General features: G+C 41.0%; 1 non-coding gene across 1 annotated transcript; it reads left to right on the top strand.

The window, feature by feature from the left end:
* The first annotated feature begins 6,633 nt into the window (after positions 1–6,633).
* Positions 6,634–6,708, top strand: Trnal-caa (transfer RNA leucine (anticodon CAA)). Its single transcript has one exon. It is a non-coding gene; the product is annotated as a tRNA-Leu (tRNA).
* The last annotated feature ends 13,788 nt before the right edge of the window (positions 6,709–20,496 follow it).

A 20,496-nucleotide genomic window follows, 5' to 3' on the forward strand; every position in this document is an offset into this window, starting at 1 on the left:
TGCAGAATAAATTTGAGAAACAGCTCTATATTTAATCAATCTTAACATAATAGCAATGAATAAATCTCTATCATATTATCAATATGTTAAGCCATCAGGCTCAGAATAACATGCATCTTTCTGCAGCTGTAATTCAAAATAAAGGTAAGTGTTTGTTAGCAGATTTTAGTGAAAAACGGAACAGTCCACCTTATTTCCCCCCTTGTTGGTTACCTCTGTTTGGTCATCATAATATAGAACAGACAGGGAGGCAGTTACAGCAGATAAACACTGAGCAAAAGAGTGTAATGTAGGATTGAAGCAAATTTTGACAAACAATTCTTACTGAATATGCCCCAGAATGTGACATTGGTGACACACTGATCCGTAGATTATCCCAAGGTTTAGAATAGGTTCTAATGTGATAAGATTATTTGTAAGTTGATACAGTCAACAAATGTTAAAACTAAAATACCTATGTTGTGGAGACAGAATGCCTATAGCTTAGCCTGAGGCCTTAGTTAGGCTAAAGAGTTTTACTTGCAAAAATTAAATTAATAATCTTTGTTGTCACATAAATGCTTCTTTCGAATATGTCGCTAATTGCAATGTTGTGATTAGGTTGGGACCTAATAACCCAACTTTAATTAAGTCAAAATATTTGCCTATTTTTCCAAATGTTGTGGAGGCTGTGATAAATTGTGTTGAGGATGTGGCAGTATTCCTTCAAAACGTGATTTTGTTCATTACTCTCTCATTGGCTGTATAAAACAGTACAGAGACGCACACTCTTTCCTTATCATACCTCATGACGAGCAAGGACAGCATTGCTTTATGAAACACATTAATTATGCCACTAGCCCTGATCTAGACTTTTACCACTCGGAGCTCAGTGACTTCCACTCCCCGACACTTTACAAAATTTTGAAATACACGTTGCACTGATGCCGTTATCAGGATGGTGGACAGGTCACTAACGAAGTTGAGGGTTGACCTTATGTTAGCATATGAAACACATGTAGCTAAAGTATATTACACACGGTGTATACGACCCAGGAGATCCAAGAAAAACTCGGGGAATTTTTTAGAATTCCGGCTTTTTTTTTTTTTTTTTAGTTAATTTTTAATTTTGACTGGTAAGAAATAATACTCTAACAAAGGATATTACTGCATCCCGCTACTGTTGAGTAATACTGCAGCAATAAAACTTAAGTTACAAAAGAAGTGCGCCATGTACACAACAAAACACAGTGCTCATACAAGCGCCAGTAGCAAAATGTGTGAGAGGCTTTAGGAAGACTATGCAATGCTTCATAACAACAAATTGCCTCCAATGAGCATGACATCACAACCGTTTGCATTAGATTCGTGTGAGCAGTTGCTAGCGGGCGCATGCGCAGTTGAGTCGCGTGTACCTTCTCCCGCTTCTGGCTACAAAAGTGTGGCTGTTAGCTGTATAAGCAAGATGCTACCTGGAAAAATTTTACTGGCGCACGCAAGCTGCCATATTCACTGGGAGCAAACCAGGGTATCTGCCTTGGGCAGCAATTTCAGTCAAGCATTAATCGCCTTGCGGAACAATGTGAGGAGATTATGCAGTGCAGGGGGATGGTACACCAAATCACTGCACCACTCCAAATCCATCTTCAGCTGCTTTGTCAGCTACACTATTTATATATATATATATATATATTCCTACATATACTGTTACCATAACCACCTACCTATTTACTTTGGTTTTGCATCACTGGAAGGCATCGTGGACATTCTGAATAATTCTATGTTACTGTATACATTAGTTGTACAGGTGCAGGACACCAACAGAATCAAAGTAGATGAGAAACTTTATAGTGAAAGCTTTTCACCTTTTCAGGTGCCTTCAGGACTCTGCCTTTGAATCATAGTTTGTTGGTTGTTCAAGGATACAAACTTTCTCAGGGAAGGCAGCTAAACAATAAATTTTCCTGCTTAAATTATCTGTGTGTGTATATATAGCAATAAAATCTTGATACCGTCTTAAAACTCAATAAAAGAAACGTGTAAAAATTTAATTTGGAATATGGGATTTCTTGCATTGTGTCAAACGTAAAACTTATTTTGGTTCTCTGAAGACCAAAGGTGGCAGTTTGTAACATTCCTGCCTGCTTATTGTGAGGTTTGATACATTTAGATCTTCGAAACATTCTTTAACATTTGCATGGATTGACTTGGATGCAAGTGGCTTATCCACTACACTAAATACCAGTCAAGAGGTAACACTGTATCTGAAGTGTGGTCCATCAACCTGTTTGCAGGATCTTACAAAATAATGCTGTATTAAACTGCAGGAGATGGGACCTGTCTGTGCTCCAAGCCTTTCCATTGACGCCATTTCAGAATTTTCAATGACTTTATGCTCTTTGTTTTGAAGTTTTTTAGGTGCTGTAACTATGTCAGTTTTGTGTCCAATATTAAACCAGGTACCATACATATTTCTTAAAATTTGATACACTACCTCCTATTTTGAGCTCTGGTTGGATAAAACTGACATGAATGGTTAAAAACCACAAAAAAAAAAAAAATTCATAGTTTAGAAATGAAGGAGAGCACTTGCCAGACTGCAGAAGTGTTGAGTCGTCAACAGAAACACACAAAAGAGAATGAAAATTATGATAGCTTCCAAAATAAATTGTTCTACAAGCTAGAGTCAGAAAAACAAACACATCTGTGCATCAGCATTGTGCCAGATGGGCCCACTATGCTGAGATTTCTGGTGGTCCAGGATGAGTAACGGGAGATCAAGGTGGAAAGTAGGAGAAGGTGTAGCTAGCAGCTAGGAGGGATTGCAGGTGGGAGAGGGAGACAGCAGGTGTGCAGGTTAGGAATGCAGGACAGAGGGGGTGGCAGGCGCACGGGCTAGGCATGTGGCACCTGGGTACCGGTGCCCGTGAGATGCGGCACATGAAGAAGATGAGTGGTGACATGAACTGAGAGGGGATGACAGGACACAGGAAGAAGAAACTGTTGGATAGAAGTGTTGGTTTTTAAAGAGTTAATGGAGATTAAGGACATGAGGTTTATGGGAACAAAGGATGTGACGACTTAATGCTTCTGCTGTTTAGCGAGTTGTCACCTTCACTCTTAAATTATTTTTATTCTGGCAGGACTTTTCTTACCATATTTATGAAATAATTTTCTCTGGCAGAACCCACCACCACATGCATAGCACATTTTCCTGCCTCATGATTGACAGCTCTTGTTGCCACGTTGTTGTAAGACTGGATTGAAAAAACTGACGAAGTCAGCCACAAACATGAACTTGTAACAGGTGTCTTAGACTGTTCATGACATGTCATTGATATCTATTGCAAAAACTGTTACGCTTAGCACTTACCTGAGAAAAGAGTGAATCAGAATTGGCAGAGGTTCCCATTTGGGAAATTGAAGAATGACACTTCATCTCCAAGTGGTGTCTTAAGATGATCTCTCCCAATTACGAAAAACAAAAACTAAATCGTTTTGACATCAGAACATCTTGTTTCAATGTCTCCAACAGGATTAATTTATCAAGGGTAGAGTGATAATACCTGAAATTGGCCTAGACGGTTGTGGGATTCAAATACTCATATGAGGCGGCAGAGGTTTTCTAATACAGCTGATGAGAGCAACACGTTGCTGACTACTTGGGTTCAAACAGTCCTTGCCTTTTTTTCAGTGAAGGAATCACTGTTGCCACCCTTCCCATGTCAGGATATTGTCCATCAAAACAAGAGTTTAGTGGAACAATATAGAAATACATCTTTGTCTCTCAGGTACATATGACATAATGAATCTGACCTGGTCCTGGGGCAGTTTCACAAGCTGGAACAAAGTCAGTTCCAATTCCCACACAAGAACTAATGATTGTATATGTCCTTATCATTCAAAAGTAATTTAACTTTCTTCTGTTCTGTGAAGTGTGTGGATCTTGAATTTGTGTGATTGTCAGTCATATCCCCATTTGAGCCAATTCCTCAATAATGCCCCAGTGTCTCTTTATTGGCTCCCAAATGTGTGTAACTGATATGGAATGATTAAAGGAATTCGCAAATTTCTCGCAAGAATTTTTGTTGGTTTCTATAAGTACTCACTGCGCTTTTACCCTCATAATCTTAAAAAGGTGCAGGATTTTCTACTGATGAGCTGCATTTAGACTTCCACAAAGCCCAAGCCCCGTACATAGCTCTGGTTTCCAAGAGACACTTTTTATCTACCAAAGGATGGGCTGTCTTCTGAGATGAGAGCTGGAGAGCAGAAGCAAGGATCAGTTGCTGAAGACAACCCTAAATCTGTACTAAAGTTTGTCATTTGACGAATTCATAAGACAGATGTCATCTAAATAAGGGGAAGCTGAGCCCCACAGCATGTAGTGTACATTGAAGTGTCCAATTGGCAGGAGTGGTACCTGTCACTGGCGAAAACAGCCACCTAACCTGTAGCCCTTTCTCAGGTTAAGGTCATCCTTCCTGTAGAGATTAGAATCAAAAATAAGTTTCTTGTAAGCAGATATATAATGGCTTCTCCTGTTCCAAGAGCTTCAGTCCTACCAAATGAATTCCAATCCCTATAAGGCCCACTGCAATATAGAGATTTCTGTGGCAGTCACTGATTACTGTGGGTTAGATTAGGAGGAACAAACGTCAAGTGTCTCTCTGGTTAAGGGTAAAAAGTACAGTGACTACTGTAGTATTTAAATGCACTACTTACTAAATTACAGTGAAGATAGTATGTCAGATTTTGCCCTTGCACGCCTAGGTCCCAAAGAATCACAACAAGAATGAAAAAACACGGAGGTGCTCAAAGCAAAAGGACATTATGAAATGAACTAGCAGTGAATTGCAATATACACCTGCCTTAGTACACACTTTTCTTTCACTACATCCACCTGAATATATAAAAGTGGATTTCATTTCTCTAAGAGTTCGCCGTTTTTCCTTAATCCAGCATGCTCTTTCCAGTGTCACGGGTTTGGACATACACATCTTACATATTGGAAAATCATACCTCATCATGCAAATGATCAGTGCCAAGTGCCCAGTAAAATATCCAGATGGTCTATGGAAAGCCCAGTTTATTCTAAAGAACAGACTTATGGTAACTAAGATGATTGTCATGTATAGAAACAAGAAAACTCTACAATGCTATGCCTACATCCTCATTTTACAGATGGTTCAATATAAAACCCCCATAGATTCACATCTGTGAAAGTTCCCCTACAGCTGTAGAAAAAAAGGCAGCAAAACTAGCAGTAATTACAAATGTTAATTCAACCCAAAAATGGAATCTTGGCAATAAATTAGCTGCATCCTTTAATTTATCAGAACTTCGGATGATAAGTGTTTTAGTGTCTACACAGGCATGAGAATGCCACTTCACTACACTGTCAGTGCAGATGCTTTGCAAGCCAATGGTGGCTCAGTAATAGCCAGGGAACAGAGCCCCATGCGAGGAACATGAACTCACCATACGAGTCAATCCATGTGAAGCAGAGAGTCTGAACCTATGTAGAGAGAATCACAGGAAAAACTCAGCACGTGGACGGCTAAGCAGTCGACACAACACATGGCATCATATGCAAGGTGAGGCCCACGATGGTTGAACTCCAAGTAAGCACTGGCCTGCCCAGCCTACTGTCACCACCATGTAAACACTTCCGTCAGTGGATTTGCCCATATGACGTGTCATGTTGCCCTCCATGACAGATTTCCACACTATCCTGCTGTGTTACCTATGCCAATTTGTTTGTCTCCATTGCGATGTCCATTGGTGATGGCACTGACGACATTATTCTGAACTTCAAAATCTCCCCTCATATATGAGGATTGGAAGTTTAATAGTGACAACTATTTATTTACAACTTACATAAAATAGAGACATGTTTCAAAGTTTTACGGTCCTTCAAAGAAGTCACCTGCATTATGTATAACCTGTTGCCAGTGATGTGGAAGTTGTATGATACTCTTAGCAGTGTCAGTTGTGTTGATAGCTCAAGTGGAGCAGTCTACTGCCCAACAAGTCTCTGTAACAGTTCTGAAGTGAATGCCATGAAGTGTTCCCTTCACTTTAGGAATCATGTTAAAGTGAAAATGTAGAGTCTCAGAAATTAGTCTCACTTATTAAAGATAAGAATACCCGCATGTTGTTTGCAATAGAAGTGAAATTCTTTATTCAGATTCACGTATTATTGCAAAAACTGAGACAGTATATTTGTTGCTGCAAACTGCTCAATAATATCTACTTAGTTGTTACAGAGTCCAAATGTAAACTAATTCGGATGGAATTTATGTTTCTAGGAATATAGGTAACCATCAAAGGTGGGTCAAACATGGTAACTGGATGAGATTTTCACTCTGCAGCGGAGTGTGCACTGATATGAAACTTCCTGGCAGATTAAAACTGTGTGCTGGACCAAGACTCAAACTCGGGACCTGTGCCTTTCGCGGGCAAGTGCTCTACCAACTGAGCTACCCAAGCACGACTCACGCCCCGTCCTCACAGCTTTACTTCTGCCAGTACCTCGTCTCCTACCTTCCAAACTTTACAGAAGCTCTCGTTGCAGTAGAGCTTCTGTAAAGTTTGGAAGGTAGGAGACGAGGTACTGGCAGAAGTAAAGCTGTGAGGACGGGGCGTGAGTCGTGCTTGGGTAGCTCAGTTGGTAGAGCACTTGCCCGCAAAAGGCAAAGGTCCCGAGTTCGAGTCTCGGTCCGGCACACAGTTTTAATCTGCCAGGAAGTTTCATGGTAACTGGATACTTACCTAGACCACCTGCCTAGGGAGCCATGGTGCCAGGGTGCTTCAGAGAAAAAATGGATAATATTTTATGTTTCATGATCATACTATTGTAACTGAGAGCCATGCAATTAAAACTGGTGCCAAAGCCAGGAATTAGTAAGGGACTGTTGTAAGCTCTTTTTAATACTTCAAGCAGTTAAAAAGAACTGACTCATGAGGGCAATGTCTTAGAGCACCTAATAAGTAACACCTGAACTTCTTCGATAACTTAACACTAGAATGGTGGAGTATCTGACGTCCCTAAAACATCAAAAAGTAACATTTTGACCACATATAAAATATTTTCATATCTGACTTAAACAAGTACTTTATTTTAATGTATGTTGATCTCTACCTTTTCACGAGTTATAATAACAATGATTATTTGTAACACGATAATTAATACATTACTTACTTATTTCAACAACAAAACATCTTACCAATTTATTGCAGCTCAGGCTCATAAGTTTCCTAAACTGTAGACTATCATATACTGACCATCTGTAGAGCCTTCTAGACATATTTAGCGTACAAGGTACATATTCTACTCACATGTGTTCTACACAAGCCTATCTTGTACTTCTTAATCAAATCACTAGAATTTGCTAGATACACTAAGCACAGGTGATTTCTATTTTAAACGCACATTTTCCACAAATGGCTTTGTGGCACTTTACACACTTGTCACTCATCTGTCGCCTTTGCAGAGGCTGATTTGGCACTTCTTCCACTTTCTAGATGGTTTTGGACCAGTATTGTCTACTTTGTCTGTTTTTCTCCCCACTCTTTTGTTCCCTTGAGTTCTTTCAACAGCTGAAGTATGAACTTCTTCCTTTCAATTTTCTTATCTGTTACTGTTTTGTAGATGACTTCTGCTTTTATTGCCACCATGTCCACAATGGTTAGATCTGCCATCTCGTACATGCAACCTTTGTATAAGTAGTATATTTACAAGTCATTTGATCAACCACGACCACTCCATACTTTGTTGCCTTTGCAGACTTTTATGGTTTCAGGTTTCTTCCTTCCTTCTTTGCTTATTACTACTTCAGCATGCAGTGTTCTCAGAAGTATGACATGTGTGTTCTTTCTTTTGTATACTGGCATGGTACAGTCTGTGTTGCCAGTCTGAAACAGGATGGTGGTTGGGTGTATTTCTGCCTTTGGGTTCTTTAACTCATCAGATATTTCATGATGGATATTGTTCACTGTGCCAGCTAACTAAGTTTTCTTTTCTTTGAGCTTCTTATCAAATTGAAGAGATGTGATAAAGTTAGCTGTCAAATTGTTTCTTCCTTGATTTACAAATGGCCCCACACAACATAATGCTTCTCTCTCTCTCTCTCTCTCTCTCTCTCTCTGTCTGTCTGTGTGTGTGTGTGTGTGTGTGTGTGTGTGTGTGTGTGTGTGTCATTTCCAAGGTATGTGAAATCAGTTCATATATGTCATCACCACATCAACAGCAATCCGCAATTTAAGACCATATGTATGGGACATGAATTGAGCAAACTGGCTTGTCTGTGGTTATATTTTTGAATTTGTTGGCTGGCAGGATTTCATCTTGAGTTGATTGTTCATCAAAACGAAGAAATCTAAGAAGCTGCTGAAATCTGCCCCTTGACATAATGTTCTTGATGAAATTAGGCCCCCAAAAATGGGTCAAAAGTTATCTGCAGATACACCTTTTGTACTAATGACACCCTGTGCATATATGACTTTCATTTTCTCTGGTTCCTCAAGTGACACAGTCCAGTCACTGTTTTAGAATACTTTTCGAGCATTCGATTCTGTGTACTTCTCCATGAGAAGTAGCATTGCTTCGTCAAATGTAAGATGGAGAGCACTGATGAGAGTTGTCTACTTGAAGGCAAGCTTCTTGTTGACAATCTCCCACTCAGTTCCATCCCATGTGACCATCTTTGTAGATGCATCGAACTGAGCCTGCTATGGTGGATGATGTGAGGACTGACATAGATCAGCATGTGAATCCTCCTCTACTAACTCCTCTTCATTTACAATGTCTTCATCTTCACATGTCTCTGGAACAAAGCCCTCATCTTCATCAATGAAGTCAATTTTGAATTCAACATCAGAATTCTCTAACAGATGCAACATTTCTTCATGAGAAAGTTCACACTGATGATACATCTTTGAAAATGACATGATATAGACTGTAATGTCCACATGACAAGACACAAAATGAGCAACAACAGCTCTGTATTATCGTTGATTATTGCCACTTCATTGTTGTATTATTTGCATGTTTGCTGAAAAGAAATCATAGTAGTGTCAAATTAACCCCTTCTGCCAGTGTAGGTATGTTGAATGAAATGTCTACAAAAATACACAGTCAGTAACATTAATGCCCATGTTTGACATCAGCATGCAGTAACCACCCACAAACGGAAGGTGGCAGCAGTAGCAGTAGGGGGTATATAAAGCGTGTCGGAGAACGAGGAAAACAGTACAGTCTTCGTCTTGATATGGAAACTGAGCAATTTATCTGACGTCCAAAAGGGCACGATCATTGGCTTTCTGGCCAAAAGTGGAAGCATTTGCAAAACTGCGAAGTCTGTGACACCGTAGTTAAAGCACACTGTGCACAGCGAAATGACGCTATCCAAAACCAGCACTGAGCTGACTGTGATGAGCCATAGATGACAGAGGTGAACAGCCAGAGAGACGTGTATAGGTGAACATATGCAGAACTGTTGAGCAACTGATCACCCAGATGAACCAAGGGGCTAGCAACAATGTCTCTCCAATGACCGTTCAGCGGGCCTCCACAGCAAGCATCAAGTTCCTGCATCCATGCTGCCTGCTGTTCATCAGTGACAGAGGCTGGAATTTGCACACCAATACTGCAACTGGGGGTGGCAATAGGCAGCTTTTTTGATGAATCACATTTTAAGCTCCATTGGACAGATGGCTGTTGGTGTGTACAGCCCTGCAACAATAGTCGGAAGGATCCAGGCTGGAGGATGAAGCGTAATGATCTGGGGAATGTATACATGGCATTCCCTAGGTGATCTCGTCATTCTGGAAGAAAAATTGATCAATAAAAGTATGCATCTAGTATTGGGGACCACGTCCACCCCTACATTCAGTTTGTTTTCTCCTCAGCATGACGACATCCATCAGGAGCACAATGCAATGTGTCACACAACTCGTGTGTGTGTGTGTGTGTGTGTGTGTGTGTGTGTGGTTCAGAAAGCACCAGGATGAGTATAGTATACTCTCCTAGCCACCAAACTCCCCAGATTAAAACCCAACCAAAAATCTGTGGGACCACCTCGATCTGACTCTTTGCATCATGGATCCACAACCGAGAAAGCTAGTGGAGGTGGCCACAGAACTAGAGTTTGAATGACTCCACAACCCTGTTGGTACCTTCTAAAACCTCACCGACACACTTCCTGCACATCTGTCCTACAAAAGGGGTTATTCATGCTTTTGACAAGTTGTCACATTAATGTGACTGGATCATGTACAAATATTTTGTAAATCCTAGTACAGCATTATAAAAAAGAAAAAAATAGGAAATTTCATATAAGTGTATGAACAAAGTACAAAAAATTCAATATGACACTGAAGAAAAAAGTATGACATGGGTCATTTCGACACATGTGCCATTATAGTGTTAATGTAAAGGTATAAATCTGTAGTCATAAGGCTTTTATAGCATCAAAGACTATGGATGTTAAAAGGAATGTTGAGGAAGCTAGGGAAATGTTTTTGCTGATCCAGAGTGACAAGCAAAAACTGCAGAGTATGCAAGCAACCAACATCATATTTAAATAACAATCAAAAGCATGGTACAATGTACCTTAGATCAGTATTTGCTGAGTAAGGTTTTGAGTAGTGGAAAAGACACGTCATTATTCAACAGCTGTGATAGAAAGTTGCTGCAGAAGTACAGATTCAAGCAAGTTGAAACTTTGATAGGAAACAAAGGCTGAAGAAAACAATGTGAGTTGCATCCATTGAATTTAGAAGTAAATTTATGACAACTGAAAAATTCTAAGAAGTGTTGTGTTACATAAGTCAGTATCAGTAAGAGCATCTCTCCAATCACTCAACCATACTGATACAGAAACATATGAAGATAATATGCACCTAAAGGCAGCAAATAGATCAAAAACATCTATGGTCGCTTACTGATTATATTGGCATCAAAACAGGTGACCATAATATGGTTTCTTCTTTTAATCATTGCATGAAATATGAAATGACAGATGTTAAGAAAAGTGAATGCACAAGAGAGAAAACAGTGGAAGAACATCAGAATTGGATGAGATGTATGTGAGATGGTACAGAAATTATGTGTAAGAACTACTTCCCCTTATAGCAGGAGTTTATTGTACATCACTGAAGCAACATGTATAAAAGCAATTGGAAAAAAGTTGCAAATCACCCCTATTTTCAAGGAGGGTTGCCAATTGTATTCACATTTCTATAGACCTGTATTGCAGAATGTTAATCTCTTGCAGAATTATTACATATATTTTATACTTGCAAATCATGACCTTTTTTGAAAGCAAATCTCTCCTCTATAAAATAAAAATATATTCTGCAAACAGAGATCTTGGAGAGAGAAAAAAAGATATGTACAGTACTTAGAAATAACTATCTGGAGCAGCCTACAGCAGAATGGCCAAGTACAAGGAGTTGTAGTAAAAGATGATGACAGGCTGAAATTTATCAGTAGACTGTTATGGATATTTAATTTGCCCAATAAAGAAATGGCTTATAAAACACTTGTTCAACCAATTCTTGAGTACTGCTCATCAATCTATGACCCGTACCAGGTTGGATTAATAAACAGGATCAAATGAGTGGTGGCATGTTTTATCATGGGATCAGTGCAAGAGCTCTACAAAGATGCTCACAAACTCTAGTGAGATATGCTACAATTGAGGTGTTGTGCATTGTACAATGATTTACTGTTGAAATTCTGCGAGCATGCATTCCATGAAGAGTTGGCCAACCTACTAGCTTCCTCACATATGCCTTGTGAAATCAGAGCTCATGTGGAGGTTTTGTGACAGTTGTTCTCCCCACACACCATTCATGAATGGGAACAAATGCTGGTGGTGCCAGAAGGACCCTTCATCATACCCCACAATGATTCACAGAGTATAGACATAAATGTAATGTAGATGCCTCCAATAGTCAATGGAAAACAGCAGCTGTACTCACAGTACCAAATTTGCTAGATGGAACTATCAAGAACCTATGGGCACGAGCTTCCATTTTCTCCTATGATGATCTACCAAAAACTTAACACAAAAGTCAACAACAAAGGTGCTTGGTTCAAATGGCTCTGAGCACTATGGGACTTAACATCTGAGGTCATCAGTCCCCTAGAGCTTAGAACTACTTAAACCTTACTAACCTAAGGACATCAATCACATCCATGCCCGAGGAAGGATTCGAACCTGCGACCATAGCAGTCGCACGGTTCCCGACTGAAGCGCCTAGAACCGCTCGGAACAAAACTGCCTCTACATACTAAGTTGCCAAGTTTGTTGAAGCAATACTGAGCCCATAGGTGGGGAAATGCTGCCACTATGTATAAAACTCTATAGACTGGTTAACGCCTGAATGGTCTACACATTACAGACAATCTTTGATATAGTATCATTGTTGTCTAGCAGACCGCTGAAGGACTCTTAGAACTACTAAGTGAAAGATAAGCTCCACAGTAACAGAATAGTTCTGGCATATGTTGATACCTACCTACTTGCTGTAGAAAGGACAATATGAACAAACAGGGCATAGCCACGGGCAGTTCGCTCTCATCAAATATGACATATTAGTTCATAAACTACTTTGTCAAAAAGGGATTGGACCCATCCACATTTAAACCGTAACAGTATGTGGGTGACACATCTGTAATATGGCCCCATGGACTGGAAAAGCTTAACGATTTCCTCCACCTGAAATTGTGCCATCCTGTTATCAGATTCACTACAGAGCATGGAAAATATGTACAGGTGCTGTTCTTAGACATGCTGGTTAGGCGGAAGTCAGGTGGGTCACTCAGACACAGAGTCTACTGAAAGCTAACATAATTTGGCCAATACTTCCAGGCAAGCAACTGTTAGCATCCTGCTCAGAATGAAAGTCAGAAGACCGTGATCTACCATACGCACCCTTTTAGATGAAGGGAGCTTGGCCTCATAACTTCAGCATTTATATGACATTTTCAATAAAAATGACTATTTCATTGTTTAAACTGAATGTGTGTTTCTAGAGGAAGGAGCAGGAGAAGATAGACAAAAGGCAATGATATATCTACAATATGCAGTGATCATCTCAGCAAAGATCAGTAGAATCTTCATGAAATATCGTGTCAAATATGCATTGTGCCTAATAACCAAGACAAGGAGCCTCCTTGGTGATGTAACCACACTTAGCAAACCAAACAAGTAGATCTAGGCTTATGGTAGTCAGGAATCAACAGTATTCACCGTGCCTGAGATATGTCATATGGCATCATGATAACAATAGGAATTACATGAGAGAAGGTTGAGGGAAGGCATAAAGAGAAGAACAGCTTGCTATGCCAGGAGCACATGATGATGATGATGATGATGATTATGTCACCAAGATATTGTGCCAGTCAGATGCTATCATCTGGCTGAACAACTTTGAAGACTTTAGTTAACACAGTTAGATTCTTGAGTTTATCTTTGACCACAGACTGCCACACATCTGTGATTTGGATTATAGATGCAGGAAGTCGCTTATAAAACCTTTGTTTGCAATACACAATTACAGTTGCACACTACAGGAGTAAACTACAGCCTCCATGAAGATCTTTAATGTGCTCAACCTCGAAGGCACCAGAATGTCCTCAGGGGACTAACAGTCCAGTCCCACATCTAACAAATTGTTGGCGAGCTGCTAGATGATGCAACGTGTATGGAAAATTAGTCTACTTCTGAGGTCTCCTCTCATAGCACTGATAGGCACAACCCCCAAAGTGCATGTTTAAAACAAATGTTGAATAACAAAGCCATTCGCCATGCCTAGATAAACTGGGTATAGCAGACAGTTATGCCCTTAAATAGAAATGGAGCTAGTATCTTCAATGAACACTTAACAGGATGCAATGAAATAAAAACCCAAGCCTATGCTTTTAAATGGATCTTTCCCAACAGCTTTTTTGTGTAAGTGCCACACTGTGCCAGCATTTTTGTGTAAGTGCCACAAACACAGTGTACTGCTTAGTAATGTGTGTAAGCAGAGAAACAATTTTAAGTGTTCTTCCTTTTCTCCTTACACCATTAAAATTATTTCATCTTCTACACCACTGCTTAGTGTATTATGTGGAGTTTTGGCCGAGAGAGGACTAGAGCAAATGAGATCTCAAGTTGGTGGAAGTTTTCTTGTCTCTGCTGACTACCTTACTGCTTTTTCTTTTATCTAACACATACAACCTGCAGATAAATTAGGTTAGATTGTACAAAACACTATGCTTCTCTTACAAATGCAGGAGAAGCTGGTGGTAGTCCGCTATGTACCAGGACACATGGAGATTAAGTGAAACAAGAGAGCTGATATAGCAACAAAAGTAAAATTCCACAAAACAGTGCTGCTGTAATGTTCCCCTACAGCCTGTTGGGTAATGGTTGACATTGCAGGTAATGGCTCAGATTGAGAAGTGACAAACAACAAGATACATTTGGTGAAGTCAACAATCCAATCGTGGCACTATTTCCTCTCAGAGGAGGGGCAAGGTAGTCTTCAATTGCCTCAATTCTATAGATTCCCTTTAACATAGGCCTGCTTCCTATGGCAAGACGACCCACCTGAAAACAGTAGCTTGTGGGGTAGCATTAATGGTGCACCATATCTCAACACCCTTTTTCTGACTAGAGCGAAGACCTTTGACTACAAATGAATTCATCCTCAATTTTAAGCAATAATGAGACAAGTGCAAGTGAACCTCTAAAACTGAAACTTACTGGGGCAGACTAAAACTGTGTACCACTCCAGACCAGGACTTGAGCCCAGAACATTACCTTTCACAGGCTTATAGAATGTGCTATACAGGCACGACTCAAAAACCATACTCACAGTTTCCCTTCTGCCAGTACCTCTCTCCTATTTTTCAAACTTCACAGAAATTTTTCTGCATACTTTGTGCCATGAGCATTCCTGGAAGCAAGAAGAATATTGTGGAAAGATGTCTTACCACAGTTGAGGGAATTGTTTCCATAATGAAAGAACAATTCTAGAACTTATAAACTTTTTATGATTCCAACTGGATTGGACAGGGATTTTGATGCATTTCAGGGTGGTAGATCCATCCTATCAACTGTGAGATCAACCAGCCACATACCTCTGCAAAATTATTTTATCAGAAATTTAAACATATTTGTTTACATTGATTAAAGTATACTGACAACATCAGAACTAGCTATCCATCTTCTGTCATACACACATTAGTCCATAATTGTGGGTTTGCGTATAGCAACATCCTTCTCATGGTATTATCTCACAAACATGTGTCTAGTCAGTTTCATGTAAAATAATGCATTATGTCACAGTCGCTCAGTACAGTTCTGTGCTATAGTGGTCAAGAGAAATGTTAAAAATTAAAGTCTTCAAGTAAATCCGAAGTTTGTCAAGCATAAGTATAGTCTTTTTACATTATCATACTGCTTGGTGGATGTAGCAAAATCCAAAAATAATTTTTTTAGTCTGTTACTCTGTTTGACTTATTAATACTGCTCACATTGCGCAGCAGCAATGGAGGTCTTAGAAAAAAAAGTCTATGGAGTTCAGGTTTATCTTACCTTGTGGATCTCTAATACAGCATATAATGTCTGTAGTTATGTAACCTACAACACACATACTTCCCAGAAACACCCAACAGACAGTTTTACTACTCGAGGAAATGTTCAAAGTAAATTAACAATCCACAGTTTACTGTTACGCATGTGGTATGCTAGGAAAGTTTCGAGATACACTTTCTTATATTAGCCTGTACACATGACATTTTGATTGGAATATCAAAATCATAATGTGTCATCACTGCCATTTGGCCTGCCAGTAAACACGTCACATCAAAAATTGTTTGCCTAATACTCCATTGCCATTTGGGTACATGCACTGACAGGCTACCAGATGCTGCCTGCAGTGGGCCAAGCTGTCTACTAGACCATCTTCTTTATAAACACAGTGCAGCAAGCATTTGCCCTCATATTGTTTTCATACTTATACATACCTACTGAGTCTACCAGTATCTGGATTGTTTCTATGTTTGAGTCTATAGTCTCAACTGCTGTTTGCTTGTATGTGGAAGAAGAATAACTTTGTTTCATTGTGGCTGTGCTGTTGTTTGTATCTTCCAGTGTGATACAACTGGCAATTGCATAGTGTTCCATTCTGCATCTTCAGTCCATTCGGTTGTTCTTTTGGGTTTCGTATCCATGGTCACAGTCGCCAACCTCTCCTCAAGCAGCAGGCTCTTAGGATGTGCAAAGTAGCTGCAGACTGGTAGGATTACGAGAAGTGGCTTCAGCAACACTTCATCACTTTTGGTGTCACTATGCAAACATGCACATGGCTTTGTTCCTTTCTTGGCTCTCTCCTCAGATCTACGAGTCATTGTGCCAGATAGCCCCCCTCCAGGAACCCTCATCACTTCTGTTCAACATAATTTGTAAGTTGATGTCAAATTATCACCATAAACACATACACGTCATGGCAGCACATGTGGACTTCTGTCATTGTTGTAAACAGCCCCACCAGTCATACTGAGTTTGGATGGCCAAACTCCAAGGCCTCAGTCACCAATGTCGGTTTATTACCAATGCTCATCATGATTCTAATGCTGCTTCTATGGTCCAGATGATTCAGTTGGCTCCTGACAAGAAGGTGTGTAAACGTGCCCTACAGTGCGAGAATCCATCTTTGGCTGAAGTGTTAAATATTGCTTAATCTTTTGATGTATCTTGTGCAGCTGGTGATCGGTTTGAAGCTTAGTGTGACATCACTGCAGTGGCTTCTGTTCCTAGACATCTGTTGTCGGACAGAGGATGACATGGCAACCGAACAAATGCAGCCTCTGTGCTGCACTGGATAGCAACATACCAAAAGCCCAGCAATGGCAGCATTCCACACTCTCATCTTGCCCATACTGTTTCGTTCAATACAACAAGGCCACACACCGTAAGTAGTGGGCAAAATGGATATATAGCGTCTGTCTGTCATTTCTAGTCCCATTCTGCAGAAATTGATGTTCATTGTGTGTCTCCAATACTTACGAATTATTATGAACTGTTTATTGAAGTGCAAGTGGTGGACAAAGTGCTCAAACTATGGACTCGGGTGCAGCCACGATTTTACGGAACACACAAACTTATGCGGATCTGGGCTGCCCAGCATTGTTTCCAGTTACTCAGCGTTTTGTGAGTTATGACAAGCAACATTTTCCAATTTTGGGGCAATTTACAGCTCTCACTATGTATAAACCTGTGGTTCTTCCTTAACTTTTTTGGTAGTGAACCAGCAGTTAGATTCTCTGTGTTCTGTTCCCATCTGTTTCTCAGATGGGCCACTAATTTTGTGGCCTACATTACCCTGAAACCTGTGGCATGGCCACTTTTTCAGAGCATGCCCCATATAGTTGTTTTCCATGATCAAGTGAAATCAGAATTGGACAGGTTGACGTTGTTGGGGGTCATACAACCTATTACATCGATTGAGTGGCCTACCCCCAAGCGATCATTAAAAAACTGACTGGTCAGCTTTGCTATAAAGTTTCAGTTAATGCTCAATCTATCATCAACTCCGATGCTTTGGCCCATCTGGTACAGTTAATGGCTAAAGTCACCAAGGGCCAGTTTTTGTTCATAACCGATTAATCTGGAGCCTGTTTATGGGTTCCGTTGGATAAGGATTGTAAACCGCTCCTTATGATTAACATACCCTTTGGGATGTAACAATATCTATATCTCCTGTTCAGTATAGCTAGCACCACGGTGATTTTTCAGTGTTTTTTTGGAACAACGGATGATGTTCATTCCCGGGGAAATCAACTATCTCTATGACATTGTCATGATGGGTGCATCCATGGACGAGCGTTCAATAATTTACACCAGTCTTAAACACAGCAGAGTTGAAAGGCAACTTGCCCAAGTCACACTTCTTTCAGTTATCCATTCTACACTTGGGATTTGAGATTTCTTGGGATGGCATCAAGTCTTCATGTTGCCACGGTCTCAAGTCTGCTTCACCCTACAAATGTAAAAGAACACCCCATGCATTTTTTATTAAAACTGCTTACTATCACAAATTCATTCTGGTGCCGCTGCATTGGCCCATCCCCTCCACAAGCTGCCCCACAAGAATATTCCTTTTTAGTGGACACCAGCTTGAGAGCATGTGTTCACGCTTTTGAAACCTAAATTATGTTCTGCTACTTGTTTGTCTACTTTCCATCCTGGCCATCACCTGGTCTTGGCTGTGGATGCCTCTCAGTATGGACATGAGGCTTTCTCATACACTGATATGAGGATGGTTGCAAACATCCAATAGCTTATGTGTGAAACCCTGAACTTTGCTTAGCAGCACAACTCCCTAATTGAAAAGAAAGCACTTGCTATCATCTACACCCTCAAAAAGTTTCATAGGTTCTTGTGTGGGTCTAAGTTCCACCTCATTACTGACCACAAGCCCTTGGTTTCATTGTTTAATCTGTCTGCTTCATTGCCCAACACAGCAGAACATCACCTCCAGTGTTGGGCCTCATTTCTGTCTCGCTACAATTATGATATATTCTCAGCCTACCACATAACATGCAAATGCTGATGTGCTGTCTCATCTTCTGATGGGATCAGAGCCTAATTTTGGTCAGGAGGAACTCTGTTTACACGTGGATGTTGAGGTGCAACATACAGTGGAAGGGTTTCCTATTATGGGCTCTTGAATCACAGCTACTGTTGCTGACGATCCGGTTTAGCATCAAGTTATTCATTTAATTCAGCATGTCCAAGCTGTGATCCTTTGTGTCTCTATTTTGTCCTCTGTCGCAGCCTTTTGGTATTTGATGGTACTGTTCTCTTAGCTACAGACAGGTGTCACCCAGGGTTACGATACTGGCTGCCTTATGGTGGGATGTCCTCCAGCTCCTACATCAGGGACACTGGCAGGTCTCATGTACCAAGTTATTGGCCCATCTGCATGTGTTTTGGTTTGAAATCAATGGTGAAATTGTATATCTTGTCGTGCTACTCTCCGTATGCTATCCAACAGAGGTGCTGTGGGCATGCACCGAAGTGTCTACGGGAACACGTCCATGTTGATTTTGTAGGATCCTCCCTAAATTCTTCCTGGTTGTTGATGCTTTCTCTAAATTTCCATATATTATCTGCTGTGTTTTGATGTCAGGCGTGGCTATGATTCAGGTTCTCCAAATTTTTTCTTAAAGAATTGCCTCATACGCTTGTGATGCATAATGGTCCAGATTTTGTGTCCTTCCACTATTTTTGCACCCATCACGGTATTTGCCACGTGACTGATCCTCATTTTCATTCCCAATGGCAAAACACTAAATCTTGTCTGCTCATTCTAGGTTCAATGAAGAAGTATGCCATGGACTCTTCCACAGGTGACTTCTTGACACACAAGATTTCCTACAGGTTTACACCAGTGGGGGAGTCCAGCCAAGAAGCTCCATTGTCGACAGCCGTGCACCCTCCTACATCTGCTCATGCCACCCGACAACACCCGTCGGCACAGCCCTCGTTGGGTTCAATCCTGGCTCCATGCTCTAGGCTCAAGATTTTGGCCACCGACGAAAATGGATTCCGGCCACAGTCCACAGCTGCTGAGGCCACCACCTCTGTATAGAACACACCAGTGATGGGCTGGTGGCACACCACCGTGGATAGCTGCATCTTCATGCCACAGCGAGGGCCTCCTCCCTCAGTGCCTGTCCTGGACTCGCAGGGCATCCCTGTTGTGGGGATGGACAACTCCCTCCTTGTAGATGTCACTGCCTCTCACCTCTCCTCTGGGGTCTTGCCCCATGACACCTGCTGCCAGGCATTCCCGTGATGCTTTGAATTCACTAGTGATACCATCATAGACTGGGACAGTGCCTTTGGGCCCTTCAACCTTGGTGCCCCCAATTGAGCAACTGTCACCTTCACTGTTGGCGCGTTTCCACTGTGTTGAGGAACAGGATACTGAGATGCTACCAGTGCCCTTGTCACTAGCCCTCTCTTATGGTACTTTGTGGTGAAATGGTCGCCGCTCATCTCCATGGCCATGTCACTTCCTCCCCTACTCAGTGGTTCCGGCTTGGAATCTGCTTCTGCTGCTGCTGTCATTGACTGTGACATCTATTGCAGAGGCCGTATATGTCTCAACAGTTGGCACTATGCCTGCATCAGCAAAGTGCCCTTTCCCCAAGGGAAAGGAGTGATATAACCTTGCATGTAAAACTTGGAAACAAACCCTGGCAGTAGGCTGCCGGCACACTACACTTCAAATATTCCGCTAATAGCATCTGCCCACACCAGCCACCAGAGGCCACCTGCAGTGGGCCACATGAGCTGAGCACATGGCACAACATTTGCCACACTGTCTACCAGAGCCCTCCTCTTTGTAAACGCAGTGCAGCAGGCACTCACCTTCATATTGGGTTCATACTTATTGTCAGCAACTGCTTGTATCAGTACCTGGATTGTTTCTATGTTTGAGTGTATG

This window comes from Schistocerca nitens, chromosome 1 (genome assembly GCF_023898315.1).
Source record: "Schistocerca nitens isolate TAMUIC-IGC-003100 chromosome 1, iqSchNite1.1, whole genome shotgun sequence".
NCBI classification, from domain to species: Eukaryota; Metazoa; Arthropoda; class Insecta; order Orthoptera; family Acrididae; genus Schistocerca; species Schistocerca nitens.